Source organism: Delphinus delphis, chromosome 16 (genome assembly GCF_949987515.2).
Source record: "Delphinus delphis chromosome 16, mDelDel1.2, whole genome shotgun sequence".
In the NCBI taxonomy this organism is placed as follows: domain Eukaryota; kingdom Metazoa; phylum Chordata; class Mammalia; order Artiodactyla; family Delphinidae; genus Delphinus; species Delphinus delphis.
The window spans coordinates 83928192-83943663 of NC_082698.1; the positions used below are offsets into that span (position 1 = coordinate 83928192).

Here is a 15472-nt window from a genome sequence, read left to right on the forward strand (position 1 = left end):
AAATTAAAATTTCTGTCTAACAAAAGGCACCACGTACAAAGTTAAGAGATCAGTGACAGACTGAGAGATAATATTTTTTTTCTAACGGCTAAAATTGACAAAGAACGAATATCTAGAATATGCAAAAGCCCCTATAATTTTGAATAAATAAAAAGAAGCAAGAACCCAAGATGAATAAGTAATGTGCAGAAAAGAAAACACAAAACGATACCCAGCACATGCTGAGTGTTCGGACCCACACACACACACAGTGACGTGTGTCCACTGCACACATGTCAGCACACACGCGGGCAGGCCGAGAAGGTGGATGGTGCTCAGTCTGTGGTGGGGGCGAGGGCCCCTGCTGCATGTGGGGGCGAGGGGAAGGGGACGAGCCTCCTGCAGCACCAGCCGTGGGCCCAGGAGATGGGGACGTCGGAATCAGCACAGATGAGTATCACCCTGAGCCACAGGGACGCAGAGTGAAAGGCAAGAAATGGGTGAGCTCTCCACCAGGATGCAACGGCACCAGCTGTAAGTGCATTTGAAATAAAAGGCATCTATTTCACAAGCCATGTGCAAAGGAAGTGTGGCTGCCTGCCCTGCGGGAGGAGGGCGAGGGAACGGGAGGTGGAGATGAAAGGGGTGGTCTCGGGAATGTGAGTCACTCAATCCTCCGCCCCTGAGGTTAGAAGGAAAATGAGAGGGGAGGGGAGGTTTATTAAACAAATAGTTCATAGAAATTATCCTGGATGAGAGTGCAGTACCCCCTGCTCCCAAAGACGTGGTCCTGCCTGCATGGATGTGGCCTCCTCACCAGGACCTCCAGCATCTCCTATACTATCACTCATGCACCAGCCCCAGGTAAGACTCCTAGCATCCTTCTCCACCCTCTCACCCTCACCACCAAATCCAGGCAGTGCCCAGCGCCAGGCCTGGGCCCCTGGAGAGCTCTCTGTCCAAGCATCCTGGGCTCTGGCCACAGATCCTCAGCCAGGGCATCCTCCCCTTCTTCACAGGCCTTTTGCATGCTTGCAAGTACAGGTTCCATAGAGCTACTCTCATGCCTTAAGCCTCTCAGTGTTTCCTGAGTTGAATTAAAATCCTCAGCAGAGCATGAGTCTCAGTCTCTGTCTGCTGAAGCTTCTGTAACAAAACACCACAAGTTGGGGCTTAACAACAGACACTTAGATCTGGAGGCTGGAAGTCCAAGATCAAGTGCAGGCAGATTCAGTTCTTGGTGAGGGCTCTTCCTGGCTCAAGAGTGGCTGTCTTCACCCTGTGTCCTCACGTGGCAGAGTGAATATCTCTTCCTCTTCTTACAAGGCCACTAATGCCATCATATGGGCTCCACCCTCATGACCTCATCTAAACCTAATTACCTCCCCAAAGTACCCCCTCCAAATGCACCAAAGGTTAGGGCTTCAACATATGAATTTTGGGGGGATGCAAACATTCAGCCCACAATCTAATACCTTCCTGTCCCTCCAAACCCACCCCCACTTCACCCACCCAAACACCTTTCACGCTGGTTTTCCCATCCTTGCCCCTGTGTGTTCTGCTCCTTTTAAATCTGTCTGCCTGAAGAACCTTTCTTTATCCTCCAGGACTCGGCTCTGGCCCCTTTCCCAGGCAGCACCGATCTCCTTTTGGGTCACCGCTGTGTCTTGGGCACATCTGAGCCTCCCATGATCCCCGTAGCCCCTGTGCTTGCCCCAGTCATGAAACCGTGGGGTAATTGCCTGGATATTGTCTGCTTCCCTCTTAGATGCAAGCTCCTTAAAGAAGGAAGCAGGTCTTACTAAAAAGCAAAGCCCCAGGCCCTGGCGTAGTGGTGGGCACACAGCAGGAGCTCAGGAGGTAACAGCTGCAGAGAGAGATGAGTGGGTGGTTTGCACACGTAGCCCATCACAGCAAGCTGGAGTCTGTGCCCTCACGTCTCTCTCCTTGGCCAGGAGAGGAGGTCCTTGGGAGCAGGGGCTGGACAGAAGCTGGTCCACAGCAAGCAGGGGAGGTGTGCATCACTCACCTGTTCTGGTTCCTCCAGTATTTGAATGACTTACAGCCACTGTTTCTCTGAGACCCTAACAGCTGGGACAATCTCTGGGAAGGCTGGGCGGGGAGTGTTGGGGAGCCCAGGTATACTCCTCAGGCAGCTGGTTTCAGAGGTTCAGGCAGAGGGAACCCCCAATGAAGCCAGGGTTCAGTGGGAGAGTGGGGGAGCCACAGGAAGGTGTGCACCCTTGTTTGGGGTGTGGGTGTGTGCGTTTCAGGAAGCGGAAGTGGGTGTTTGGGTGATGGGAGAAGGAAGGAAGGGTCAGCACAGAGCAGACATGACAAACAGGATGGTGGGACCTGCATGCCAGGAGGCAATCAGTGCCTGTCAAAGTCCCAGCCTCTCCTGGGCTCAGACCCTCTGACCAGCACCTCTGCAGGCCCAAGCCGGGTGCCCTCTGAGCTTGCCCTCTGTCCTCAGATAGTGACTGTCGTAAAAAAAAAAAAAAAAAAAAAAAAACTAACAGCTTCCCTTTTCCATCAGCTTTCAGAAAACCCACTCAATCATCTCAAGAACTTAGAGACCCTTTTCCTCCAAAACCACGGGGAACACGTTCACTACAGCCATCTTCCTGCTGCTGAAAGTGCAGTGTGAACCCTTGTCTGCTGGAGGCTTTGAATGATAAGCTGATCAGAGCACTTAGCTTGCAGTCCAAGCCCCAGTCCATCAGCCCTCAGTTTCCCCACCCTGACAGAAGCACTTTCCAGGTGAGGGAACCGTTCTAGATCTGGGCTGTCCACAGTGACTGCTTGCCACGTGTGAATTTGAAAAGTAGCTAGTGCAACAGAGAGCCTAATTTTTAATTAAGTTGATTACTTTTTAAATTTAAATTAATAGTTAATTAACTGGACGGCACGACTCTGAGCTCTAACCTGGCTCTCACGTCGCATCCATTCCCAAAAGTGTGCCCTTTCTCTCGTTCTCACAGCTCTCCCCTCCCTGGGACGCCCGCTGTCCATCTAAGGCGGCTCTCAGGCCCACCAAGGTGAGAAAAGCCCTTTCAGTCATCTTCTTCTTTCTGCATAGTCTTGCGTCTCAAAATCCAGCCTTGTCCCTGCCCCTTGGGTCTGCTCTGATGACATGATTGTGATAGGATTGTGGACAGATGGCCTCGGGATGGGGAGCTTCGGGGCTGCAGGGATGCTGTGACGGGGAGGCCCTGGGGGATGCCCAGAGCTCCAGCAGGCACAGGCCAGAGCAGGAGAGCCGGCCAAGGCCAAGTGGTCAGGCTCCCGGGGCCCTGCAGCCCCAGCTGGAGCCACAGCAAGAAGGCCGTCCTGGGCCTGCCCTGCCTGGTCAATCCAGACAAGCAGCCAGGGTGATGGGGATGAATCCAATTCGCTGGAGAGGCTTTTGTTGCTGCTCTGACTACAGACTCGCCCTGTGTATCAGAAAGTCCTGCAGGGAGACACCCCATGCCCGGGACCGAGGACGTCAGCCACCACTGGGTAGCACACGTTGCCCATGTGCAGTGCAGGTTCAGGTCAATAGTCAGGTTAGATTTGGTCAGGCCAGCAGCCGGGACACATCTGTTCTTCTCTACAACAAAAATTCCTCTCTGCACACATTTCTTTCCCAGGTTCTTTTTTAAAATAACATTTTATTTATTTAGTAATAGTTATTTATTTGGCTGCTCTGGGTCTTAGGTGGGGCATGCAGGATCTTAGCTGTAGCATGCAGGATCTAGTTTCCTGACCGGGGGTGGAACCCAGGCCCCCTGCATTGGGAGCGAGCGGAGTCTTAGCCCGTGGACCACCAGGGAAGTCCCTTTCCCAGGTTCTTTAAAAGGAAGAAAAGTGCAGCCATAACCTCCCTGCTTCGTGGGCCAAATGAGATCTGACACGTGAGCTTCTGCCGTGCTGCAGGGCTGCTCTGGGTGTGCTCTCCTCTCCCACCCGCACTCCTAAACGGTGGGGCCACGGGGGACCCTTAGATTCGCCTCACCCCCTCTATTCAGTGCAGACTTAGGAAAGGGAAGGAACCCCTGGTCCTTGGTGTGACCCTGCTGCCCCCTGGCCCACTGACCGCTGAGGTCTCCATGTGACTCTTCATGGCACTCACAGAGGACCAAAAAGGGAAAGGACGAGGGGCTGGGAGGACCCTGTCTAGACGTCTAACCACCAGCAGTTTTCACCTTTGTTATTCCGCTAACACTGTGCATGCTTTGATTAGATTCAAAACAGGCTATGTAACACTCCAGTTCAAATGAAAGATTTGAATTGGATTAAGCTATTTCCACAACAACAATAAAGATTGATAAGCTAGCTGACTCTGCCTCTAAAGATCGCTCTTCTCTGAAGTCTGTTTTTTCCTGTAAGACTCACAAGCATCACCCATGCTGATTTACTGTGTGAACTACATTCATCCCTCACTGGTTTTTCCTCTTGTCAATCTTTTCTCCCCGACAGGCCATCTGCTCTGGGAATATCCATTACCGTTACTGACGCATGAAGCTTTCCTGCCTCGTGGACCTGCAGAAACAGCCCATCACTTTGTTTAAAGAATGAATTATGAAAGGGAAGCTGGGGTGGGGGGGCAGGGGGCAAATAAGCTGAGAGGCATTCGAGGCCCCCCAGGCACAGGGCTGACTTGTCCCGTGTGCCTGACTGTCAGGACACCCTGTGACCTGCCCCAGAGCGAGATGAAACAGCAGGACCCCTTGATTGAAAAAGCAAGATAAAAGTTCCCCTAATGTACTAAAATACAGAGCATTTTCCTTTCTCCCACGGTCTCTCTCAACCTGTCAGGGTAGTTTTTATTTGCTACTGAATGTGTTCACAGAAGCAAGGCCCTGCTGCCACTCTGCCTGGTGCTGTGACACCAAGTGCCAGCTTTCCTCTGCCGGTCAGTGGTGGCCCATCACCCCCACCTGGCAGACAGGTGACCCCAAGGGTGTGACTTAGCCTGGAGTGACTAGACGGTGACTTGGCATGCCAGAACATGGTGCAGCTAGATCCAAAGTACATGTGAATGAGGTCTGGGAGCAGAGCTGTTCCTGGGACTTTGAGTTCGTTCTAGTGACAAGAACTTGTCATTTGGGTTTATTCTACAGTCAGTCAGGAAACAGTGCTGTCAAATGGAAGAGCAAGAGAGCTATTTATTTTCCGGGACTGGAAGGAGAGAAAAGAGGCAGCCGGTCAGGACCAGGGCAGCTGTGTTAGTTAAGATTCTCCAGAAAAACAGAACCTATAAGATATATATAGGTATGCACATGTGTGTATATATATGCACTGCGTGTACATATGCGCACATGCACTGTGTGCATTATGCGCATAGGTGTGTATACATGTATGCATGCACGCGTGTATGTATGTGTGTGCGCGTGTATGTGTATATGTATGCATGTGTGTGTGCATATATACGTATGTAGGTAGGTATGTATGTGTGTATATATGTATATACTTATATATATAATACTTATATATTTATATATAAAGAGATTTATTATAAGGAGTTGATTCACACAATTATAAAGGCTGCAGCGCCCCAAGCTCTCCGGTCGGCCAGCTGGAGGCCCAGGAGAGCTGATGTTATAGCTCTCTGAAGGCCAGCAGGCTCAAGACGCAGGAAGAACTGATGTTTCAGTTTGATCCCAAAGGCCGGAAATGCTCTTGTCCTAGCTCCAAGCAGCCAGGCAGAAGTTCCCTCTTATTAGCAGAAGGGTCAGCCTTTTTGTTCTATTCAGGCCTTGAGTGGATTGGATGAAACCTGCCCCCATTGGGGAGAGCGTCTGCTTTACTCAGTCCGCCGATTCAGATGTCCACCTCATCCAAAAACACCCTCACAGACACACCAGAGTAATGTTTAACTGAACGACAGGGTGCCCCACGGCCCACACAAGTTGACCCATAAAATCAGCCATCACAGCGGCCTATGTCCTTGGGCACCGGTCAGTGAGGAGTCACGAAGACATTATCCCTGCAATTTTCAGAGCAGCCAGAGTCTCTCAGGAGAGAGCGAGCAGCTGTTCCAAGTGGCCGGTGGGAGCCCTTGACATGCCACACCCCGGTGGCTGTGTCCTGACTACCCTCCCCTCCAGCCACACCACCGCACATCCTGACTCAACCCCAGGCTCCTAGACCCTGTGCAGCCTCTTCAACCACAGACCTGAAACACAGCACAGCAGCTGTGGTTTACCTTCTCTTTTCCTAAATCACAGGCTCCTTGGGAAGAAGACAGCAGACTAATTAGATATTCCCAGTGTCCCGCATCTAGCAAATGCTTGTGGAATGTTGACTAAATAATAGTAGTAGAAGTAGTAGTCGTGTTATGGATAATTCTTTTAAAGGCAAAAACATTACTCTCATACAAATATAAACTTAACACAGTTCAAAGATAGTATTTAACTTGTTAGGGAATAAGACATTACACTAGTTCCAGGAGCAGAAATAGAGGCCATGAAGTGAACTTACAAATCAAATAGATACAGAACTGCCTTTTTCCATGAGAGTGGAACTGTCTTCCACCAGACAAGGATAATTTGCTTTGCTGTCCTTTACCTACAGGTTTCAGAGTTGAAAACTAGCTCAGAGGCGATAAAAGGTATCAACCCCATGGAATCAGATAACTCAGAAGTTTTCCATGGAGGACACCCAGGAATCTTTCTGGTCATTTAAAATTCTTTCACTTTTTTCCCCTGACACTGTCTCTACTTTGCAATCATAACAATCTCAAAGAAAGATAATTTTTGACCACAAAATAAGGCTTTCATGAGGTTTGGCTTGGTTATCTCCATGGGCACAGCAAGAGAACTAACAACCCCCAAGGCCTCCCCAGCAGAGCTTTGAAACATCCCGCCCACAACTGCCTTCTATCTGGAGTTTGCATAAGGGATCAGATTGGATTGTAAGAGCTTCTATTATCTCCTATCCTGAGGCTAGGAAACCAAGCCCAAGAAACTCTCTCCACCAGATTTGCCCTGCAGTCCTATAAATGTGGATGAATTCTTCTTTTCTGAAGGCTTCTCAATTATCCTAAAGTTCTTGACCTGCTAGAAAGGCTGGCCCCCTCAAGCCAGCCCCCAGGTCAGTTTTCCTTAAAGTATTTTACAGATATTGTCTTCAAAAGTACAGTAGAACTTTATACCTTAAAAGTGGTTTGTCATACCTGATGTAGTGAGCATTGTTCTCAAATATGACACTCCAGATAAACCTTGATGGTACCATCAATTTGTTTAATTGTATCCTGGTGCAGAGGAAAACAGTTTCTTACTGAGCCTATGCAAATAATTCTATTTCCAAGAGTAGTAAAGAGACGTAGTAAGTTTCTGAATTCCATGAGATCAGTGAAAATCTAGTATCATTTTTTAAAGTTTTATTTTACTTTGCAGAAAGGGAATTTACTGAATTGCTGTGGATTAAGGATAGCTTAAGAAGAAAGAGAAGGAATATACTTGTATGTCTAGAAAGCAGAACTTTAAAACAAATCCACAACATACCAAAGAGATAACCACAATAAAATTTCCCTCATTAATTCATTCAGTCCTATGAAATTATTACTGCTTTGCAGAATCTTGGGCTGTTACTCTCATGAAGTCATATGCGTCTCAACTAGAAAGTTCTAGAAATCCAGACTCAGACTGCTGGCATAGTCTAAAAGTTGTCTAAGCGATGTCAGCTCAAAAGCCTATACCATCCATTCTTTGAAATGTCAGTAGTCTGAATTACCTGGTACACTTCTTTTCCATGAGTCAGCAAGATAGTGTTTATTGAAGATACTATCACTCTAAACGTTATTACAGAGCCTCAGGCAAGCCTCAAAGTATAATAAAAAACTATCCATACATGACAAAGACTTAACAACTATGGTTAATTTATTACTGATAATTTTTAAAAATAGAAGGTCTGGTGAGAGTTTGTAATAATAATAATGCATCTGACCAAAAAATGTGGTTGTTTCTCTGCATACAAAGCAAAGAAAATAGAGCCATTCCAAAGAAAAAATTTTAGACAAAATGTTTTTAAGAAAAATGATTATACTTATTTTCAAGGAATTCAGTGAAAGTTGTCTGATTTATAATGAATGAACATAATTTGTATAGAGCAAAAAATCTTGAGATACAACATACGTTAATCCTGAAACACATGTAAGGAGAAAATCAATAGAATTTATCTGCATGCCTAGCGATAAGAATCATTTACTTTGCTGCAGTTACCTACAATTTACAGAGTTGTAAAATAGCTCAAATTCAATGCAAGGTGCAAACTGCACAGAATCAGAAAACTCACAAGGGTGTGCCCCAGGTAACACGTGGCTTCTGCTGAAGACAAACAGGAATCTTTCCTATCCATTGAAAAGTTCTTTCTAGAGGGAAGATGGTGGGGCAGGAAGCACCAGGAATCCATCTCCCCACCTTGACAGCACCTGCATTGGCAGAATCTGTCTGATGTAACTATTTGGAATTCTGGAGGTGTATTAGTCAGCTTGGGCTGCCATAACAGAATACCACAGAGTTGGTTGCTTAAAGAAGAGAAAATTATTTCCTCACAGTTATGAGGCTAGAAGTCCTAGATCCAGTTGCCATCAGGTCTGGTTTCTGGTGAGACTGTTCTTTCTGGCTTACAGATGGCAGTTCTCATGTGGCCTCTTCTCTGTGCAGGGAGGGGAGAGGAGAGAGAGAACACTTGTGTCTCTTTCTCTTCCTATAAGGACACTAGTCCTATTGGTTTAAGGCCATATACTTATGACTTCATTTAACTTTAATAATTTCCCTAAAAACCCTGTCTCCAAAGACAGTCACAAAGAGGGTTAGGACTTCAACATATGAATTTTGGGAGAACATAATTCAGTCTATAACAAGAGACTACTGAAGGTTTGCAACTTCCAGGGAAAGACTTGAACAGTGAATCGCAGTTAATTTTGGTCAATTTCACCTCTAAGCACAGTAACAGACACCCGTCCTCCAACCTCCAGCCCCAGAACAAGCAGCTGTGCACGCATTCCAGGAGCAGCTTATACACAGCTTGTGGGAGCTCGTGGGCACTAAGGACCCTGTTCTCCAAATGACAAGAATTTGCTCTGATCATGAGTTGTCATCTCTGATTGTGGAGATTCAGACAGAGAAGTAGGCAGGGACTGTTGCAAACCCCTCCCTATCTGGCCAAAGTGACTTCAAGGGGACTTAATGGCCTGGAGACCTTTTTTCCATTCATTTTTCTCTTCTCCCTTTTTGGGAGCTAGACATTTAAGGATTAGGATATCCAAAAGCAAACACGTATAAGAGAAAATTTTATAAAGTCATTGAGCAAGCCCAGGGGAAAATATAAGCTCAGAAAAGACCTGAGAAGACCTTAAGTTTACACCTCAGGCTGATCCCTGCCAGAGAGACAGCCCATAACAGCAACAACAACAAACAGCAAACCCTGGGGAAGGGGGGGAATTGGATCTCTAGAGTTACCACATTATAAGATTCAAATGTCCGGTTTTCAACCAAAAAAGTCACAAGGCATGCCAAAAAACAAAACCAATATGGTCCGTTCAAAGGAAAAAATTAGTCAACAGAAAATGTCCCTGAGAAAGACCATATGGTGAATTTACTAGACAAAGACTCCAAAACAGCTGTCTGAAAAATGCTCAAAGAACTAAGAGAAGACATGCACAAAGTCAAGAAAATGACCTAAGAACAAAATGGAAATATCAACAGATAGAAAATATTTAAAAAGGAACCAAAAAGAAATCCTGGGGCTGAAAACTGCAATAACCAAAGTGAAAAATTCACTAGAGTGATTCAAAAGCAGATTTGACAAAAAGAAGAAAGAATCAACGAACCTGAAGGTGGAACAATTGAAATTATTGAATCTGAGGAACAGAAAGAAAAAGATCAAAGAAAGTGAACAGAGCCTATGGGACCTGAGGGGCACCATCAAGAATGATCAGTATTTACACTGTGGGAGGCCCAGAGCAGGAGAAAGAGGGGAAGGGGCAGCGAGATTATTTGAAGAAATAATGACCAAAACCTTCCCAAATGTGATGAAAGACATGAGTACAAACACCCAAGAAGCTCAACAAACTCCAGGCAAGATAAATGCAAAGAGAGCCACATGTACTTTATAATCAAACTTTTAAAAGCAAAAGGCAAAGAGAGAATCTTGAAAGCAGCCAGAGAGAAGCAATTCGTCACATGCAAAGATCCCCATGATATTATCAGCTGATTTCTCATCAGAAACTTTGGAGGCCAGAAGATAGTGAGTTGATGTGTTCAAAGTGCTGAAGGAAACAAACTGTCAACTAAGAATTCTGTGTCCAACAAAACTGTTCTTCAAAAATGAGGAGGAAATTAAAACATTCCCAGATAAATAAGAGGTGAGAGAATTTGTTACCTCTAGACCTGCCCTGAAAGAAATGATAAAGGGAGTCCTTCAGGCTGCAGGACACTAGATGTAACTTGAAGTTGTATGAAAAAATGAAGATCTCTGGTAAAGGTAAATACATGAGCAATTATAAAAACTAGTATTATTGTAACTTTGGTTTGTAACTTCACTTTTGTTTTCTACACGGCTTAAGAGACTATGCATAAAAAACAATGATTAGTCTCTTTTTGGACAGAAGATGCAAAAAGGTGCGATTTTGTGACATCAATAACTGAAATGAATGAGGTCAGAGCTGTACAGGAGCAAATTTTTTTTATGTTACTGAATTAAACTGGTATAAATTCAATTACAGTGCTATAACTTTATGATGTTAAATGTAATTGCCATGATAGCCATAAAGAAAATAGCTATAGAGTTTATACAAAAGAAAATGAGAAGGGAATTAAGATGTTTTGCTACCAAAAAAATTAAAAAGCACTAAACACAAAAGGAGACAGTAATGCAAGAAATGAGGGACAAAAAAGCTATGAGGCATATAGAAAACAAATAGCAAAATAACCAAAGTAAGCTCCTCTTTATCAGTAATTACTTTAACTGTATACAGATTAAATTCTCCAATCAAAAGAAAGAGATTGGCAGAATGGATTTGTGTGTGTGTGTGTGTGTGTGTGTGTGTGTGTGTGTGTGTGGTACGCGGTCCTCTCACTGCTGTGGCCTCTCTCGTTGCGGAGCACAGGCTCCAGATGCGCAGGCTCAGCAGCCATGGCTCACGGGCCCAGCCGCTCTGCGGCATGTGAGATCTTCCCGGACTGGGGCACGAACCCGTGTCCCCTGCATCGGCAGGCGGACTCTCAACCACTGCGCCACCAGGGAAGCCCATTACAAATAATTTTTGATGTGTCAAATTATTTTATAACCATGGGCATGTAACTCAGCAGGAGTTCAAAGAATTGAGGGAAATTTGCAATTCCTTTCATTCCCATGCATCTCTATGAACAATGCTTGTTATTCTTTACTTGTATAAAAAGGAAAAATAGGAATAGAATCAATGCTGTGCTGTCTCACACTACCGTAGGGATTGTCTGTACTAATAATTTTAGAATATCTATTCTTTCATTAAGAAAAGTATTTTGGGGCTTCCCTGGTGGCGCAGTGGTTGAGAGTCCGCCTGCCGATGCAGGGGACACGGGTTCGTGCCCCGGCCCGGGAGAATCCCACATGCCGCGGAGCGGCTGGGCCCATGAGCCATGGCTACTGGGCCTGCGCGTCCGGAGCCGGTGCTCTGCAACGGGAGAGGCCACAACAGTGAAAGGCCCGAGTACGGCCAAAAAAATAAAGAAAGAAGAAAAATATTTTGAATTAAATCTTAATTTCATCTTTCATTTAAATTTGTTGAATTGTATGCTATATTATTGTTTTTATCAATCATAATGAAAATGCAACCCAGAAAAAATAAGTTTAATAAATAGAGCTTCATGGTCACCGGAATGTTAAAATCTTTAAGTTTCAATTTAAATATATTGGCAGAGAACTAAGATGCGATGATCAACAGAAGAGAATAATTTTGTGATTAGATTAGAATTTTAGGGATAGAATTAGATTAGAACTGAAGGGAATAAAATGGAAACAGGTATTCAAATAGAAAAGGGAACGTGAAATTTCCAACAATTAAAGAGTAATTTGGTTATTTATCCATAAAAATGGGTATTGATGGTTATCAAATTATTATGATTTCACTGGAGTTCTTTAAAAGAATGATATAGCAGTTTTATTTTAAAATGTCAATATTTAAAATACGTTGAAAATTCCTCTTTGAGGAAATATATGAGGGGTACATAACTTTATGGAAGAAAAACGTTAGGAAGTACGTGAGCAAAGCATTTGAAGGCCATTGACCTAGAATCATTCTTGACCCAGCAAATGACCAAGCAGTGTAGGCCTGACCCCACCAGGACTGGACTTGCATTTAGTCCAGTTAACCAACGTATGGTTACAAAGGGGAAAGGTGGGGGGAAGGATAAATTAGGAGTCTGGGATTAACAGATTAACACTACTATATATAAAATAGATAACCAACAAGGACCTACTGTATATCACAGAGAACTCTACCCAATATTCTGTGATAACCTATACGGGAGAAGAATCTGAAAAAGAATGGATATATGTACATGTATAACTGAATCACTTTACAGTACACCTGAAACTAACACAACATTGTAAATCAACTATACTCCAATATAAAATAAAAATTAAATTAAATTGAAAATAAGATAAACTGAAGTATATTTAAATTCTTATTTTAATTTAATTGGAGCAAAAATCAATTCAAATCTCGCCAAACCGGACATGCCTAGGAGACTCTGCCCAGAGGAGCTAGGGAGAGACTTAAACAGAGAAGGTGTGGAAGCAGAGGGAGAAAGTTACTGATTGGCTGTGACTTAAAGCCTAGTCAGCTCTTTGTGATTGGCCGTAACCTTGAGGCATTTACAGGCTTAGATTTGGGTTTGCCTGTACAGGCGCCAGGGCATTAGAGACCCCTTAGTCTAACAGCCTCTTTGTTTAATTAATTTAATACTATCATGACCCCAGGCAAGGAAACGCTCCAGGTTGCCTGGGTAGGGTATCTGACAGTGCTTGCAGTGTGTGGGTGTGTGGTGGAGGCTGTGTGTGTGAATGTGTGTTGGTCTGTATGTTTGTGTTGGGATGTGTGGATGTGAGTGTATGTTGCAAAGTCCATGTGAGCGTGGATGTGTGGACGTGTGCTGGTGTGGGTGTGTTTCAGTGTGTGTACTGTTCTGTGTGCCTGTGTGTGGTGGGGCTGTATCCCAAGGCCTCTTCGCACACTCCTCTCCTTGAGGAGCCTTGTCTCACACAGGTGTGGACAAGCCTGGCTAATGCCCATGTCCCCAGCGTCATCTCTGGTTGTCCTGGCTGAAGGGCAAGGTGGGGGTGGGGAGTGGGGGATGGGGCATCTATCACTTAACAACTGTTCAGGAGAATTGTGGCTTCCCTGATGGTTAAGGCAGAAAAGTATCAAATACCAAAATGAGGAAAGAATTATAAAATACGCAGCTAACTTAATCCACTTTGGCTTAATAACACTTCCTAAAAATATGTGATTACTGTGTAAACCATATCGAACCTCATGGGACCCAATGTTGTCTTCACACAGCTAAGCCCTGTCTGGGAAACTGTAGCTTTAAATCCTCCTCTGGGTTAATTGAGTCAAGAGCAGCATTCCTTGTATAAGAGGGTTAAAAAGAACTCCCCAAAGGACTTAAAATCCTAAGTAGAAATCTTTTAAATTAGCGGTGGGCTGTTAGAAGGCAAATTCTATTCTTCACATCCAAACCCGGCTGCCTGGGGTAGGAGGGGGGGAGGAGGCGTCTCTTCCTGCAGGAACCAAGCTGGAGACAGCCAGCCGGATGTCCCCTCATATTGTTACTGTAATGCTCCCCAGTCGCTGCACCTATGGCCACTGTAAGAAAACCTGTATACAAAATCTATGGGTACAAAACAGATCAATTCCCACTTTCAACACCGCAAAGGTTCTTTGCTTTACAAAGGGATTCCGGAGGAGCTCACTGAAATAGAAAGTTCCTCTGCTGCATTTAAATAGAGCCTATTTACAAAATATCCGTAAACAGTAATATCACAGGAACCCAAAGTTTGCAAACTAATACTGCTACTTGGTGTAGCCCTTACTGGAGATCGTATCTTTAGAGGACTGCACTGACTGGAGAGGATGAAATAGTGAGCTTTTGACTGGTGGTTACAAAGGACAATAGACCCACCAAGAAAAGACTTGCAGTTGGTGGTTTGGCCCAGAGGGATGAGGCCACAGGTGGGCATCACCCTGTGAGAAGGGCTTGCGCAGCTTTTATCCCAATCCTGCTTCAGTGTGTTCACATCCTGCGGTTCAGGTAAACAAGGCCATCTCGGCTCTGGTAGAAGGAGCCAACTGTCCAGGTTTTCCTAAGAATAACCAGAACCTGAGCCAGTGAATATAAATGCCATAAGATGCTTTCCCCAGGAAAGTGCAATTTTATTAAAACAAGAATGTATGGAGCTAGAACAGCAACGCCTAAGAGCTTTCTTGTGTCTTACACTCAACGCACACCTCAAGGGTCTAAATGCAATGGGAAAATGGAAATACTCCACCACCACGCTGACACCTACTCAGGAGGAAGTGTTTCTTGTCTAAAAAAAATGTAATTGGGTTCAGGCAAGAGGTGAGCCAGTCATTTCAAAGCTTTGGCGACCGTGTCTTTGGGAAAACCCCCTAAGAATTGTGGGACCCCGTAAAACACTGGTGTCTCATTCCTGGGAGACCCCAGGAGGCACAGTTGGAAAAGGGAGTGGGAAGGAGGGAAACTGGAGGTGCCGCAGTGTGAGCTGGGAGCATCCTCCCTAGTTCTGGGGCGATTAGAAAAAGATTCTCTTCCTCCGCCAGAACATTCTCTCACCGTGGACTAAGTGATATCTTCCCAGCTTTACAGAAAAGCAGCCTCACAACACAGGAAACACACAGGCTCCCCAGCGAGAGGACCAGGAGAATTACTTCACACCCAGAGAAATTTTCCCCTCTGATACCTGGGAGCCCTGCAGCCCCTCCCCCTTGGCCTGCAGCGAGGATGCAATGAAATAGTGCCCTTTGCATGTTTAGTACAGGACCTGGCCAATAATAAACTCAGTCTGTGGCCACACTATTAATAGATGGTGTTATTAATAGAAATTTGCCCCTGCCAATCTTCACCTGTCACCTGTCATTCTTTAATATGCACAAGGTTTTAGTTCGTTCGCTCTTCCTTACTCTGGGTGCCCTATTCACTGCCTTCCTGGCTCTTCTGATGGTCCTTTGTGTCCCAGGCAAGTCCTCCCTCTGGAGGTCGTTCTGAGACCAGTGGGTCGGGGGAGCAGCGACTTCCTCCCCTCCAGACCTCCATCCCCTGAAACTGCCTTGATTCCTTAAAGGCAGACACGTACAAAGAAAGGATATTTTGCTCCCCTTTGCATTTTCCCATCAGGTCAACAAACTTCCTTCAGAGGGATGAGCCCTTTTCTTTCACGATCACTTTAAAACACATTTGAACAAAATAATCTTACAAATAGAAAACAAACAAAAAAA

At 45.1% G+C, this 15472-nt stretch overlaps 1 long non-coding RNA gene across 1 annotated transcript; it reads left to right on the forward strand.

Annotated features, from left to right (window-relative positions):
* The first annotated feature begins 429 nt into the window (after positions 1 to 429).
* Positions 430 to 4545, forward strand: LOC132439525 (uncharacterized). Its single transcript, XR_009522382.1, has 3 exons — positions 430 to 513; positions 2964 to 3020; positions 4444 to 4545. It is a non-coding gene; the product is annotated as an uncharacterized lncRNA (long non-coding RNA).
* Positions 4546 to 15472: the final 10927 nt, after the last annotated feature.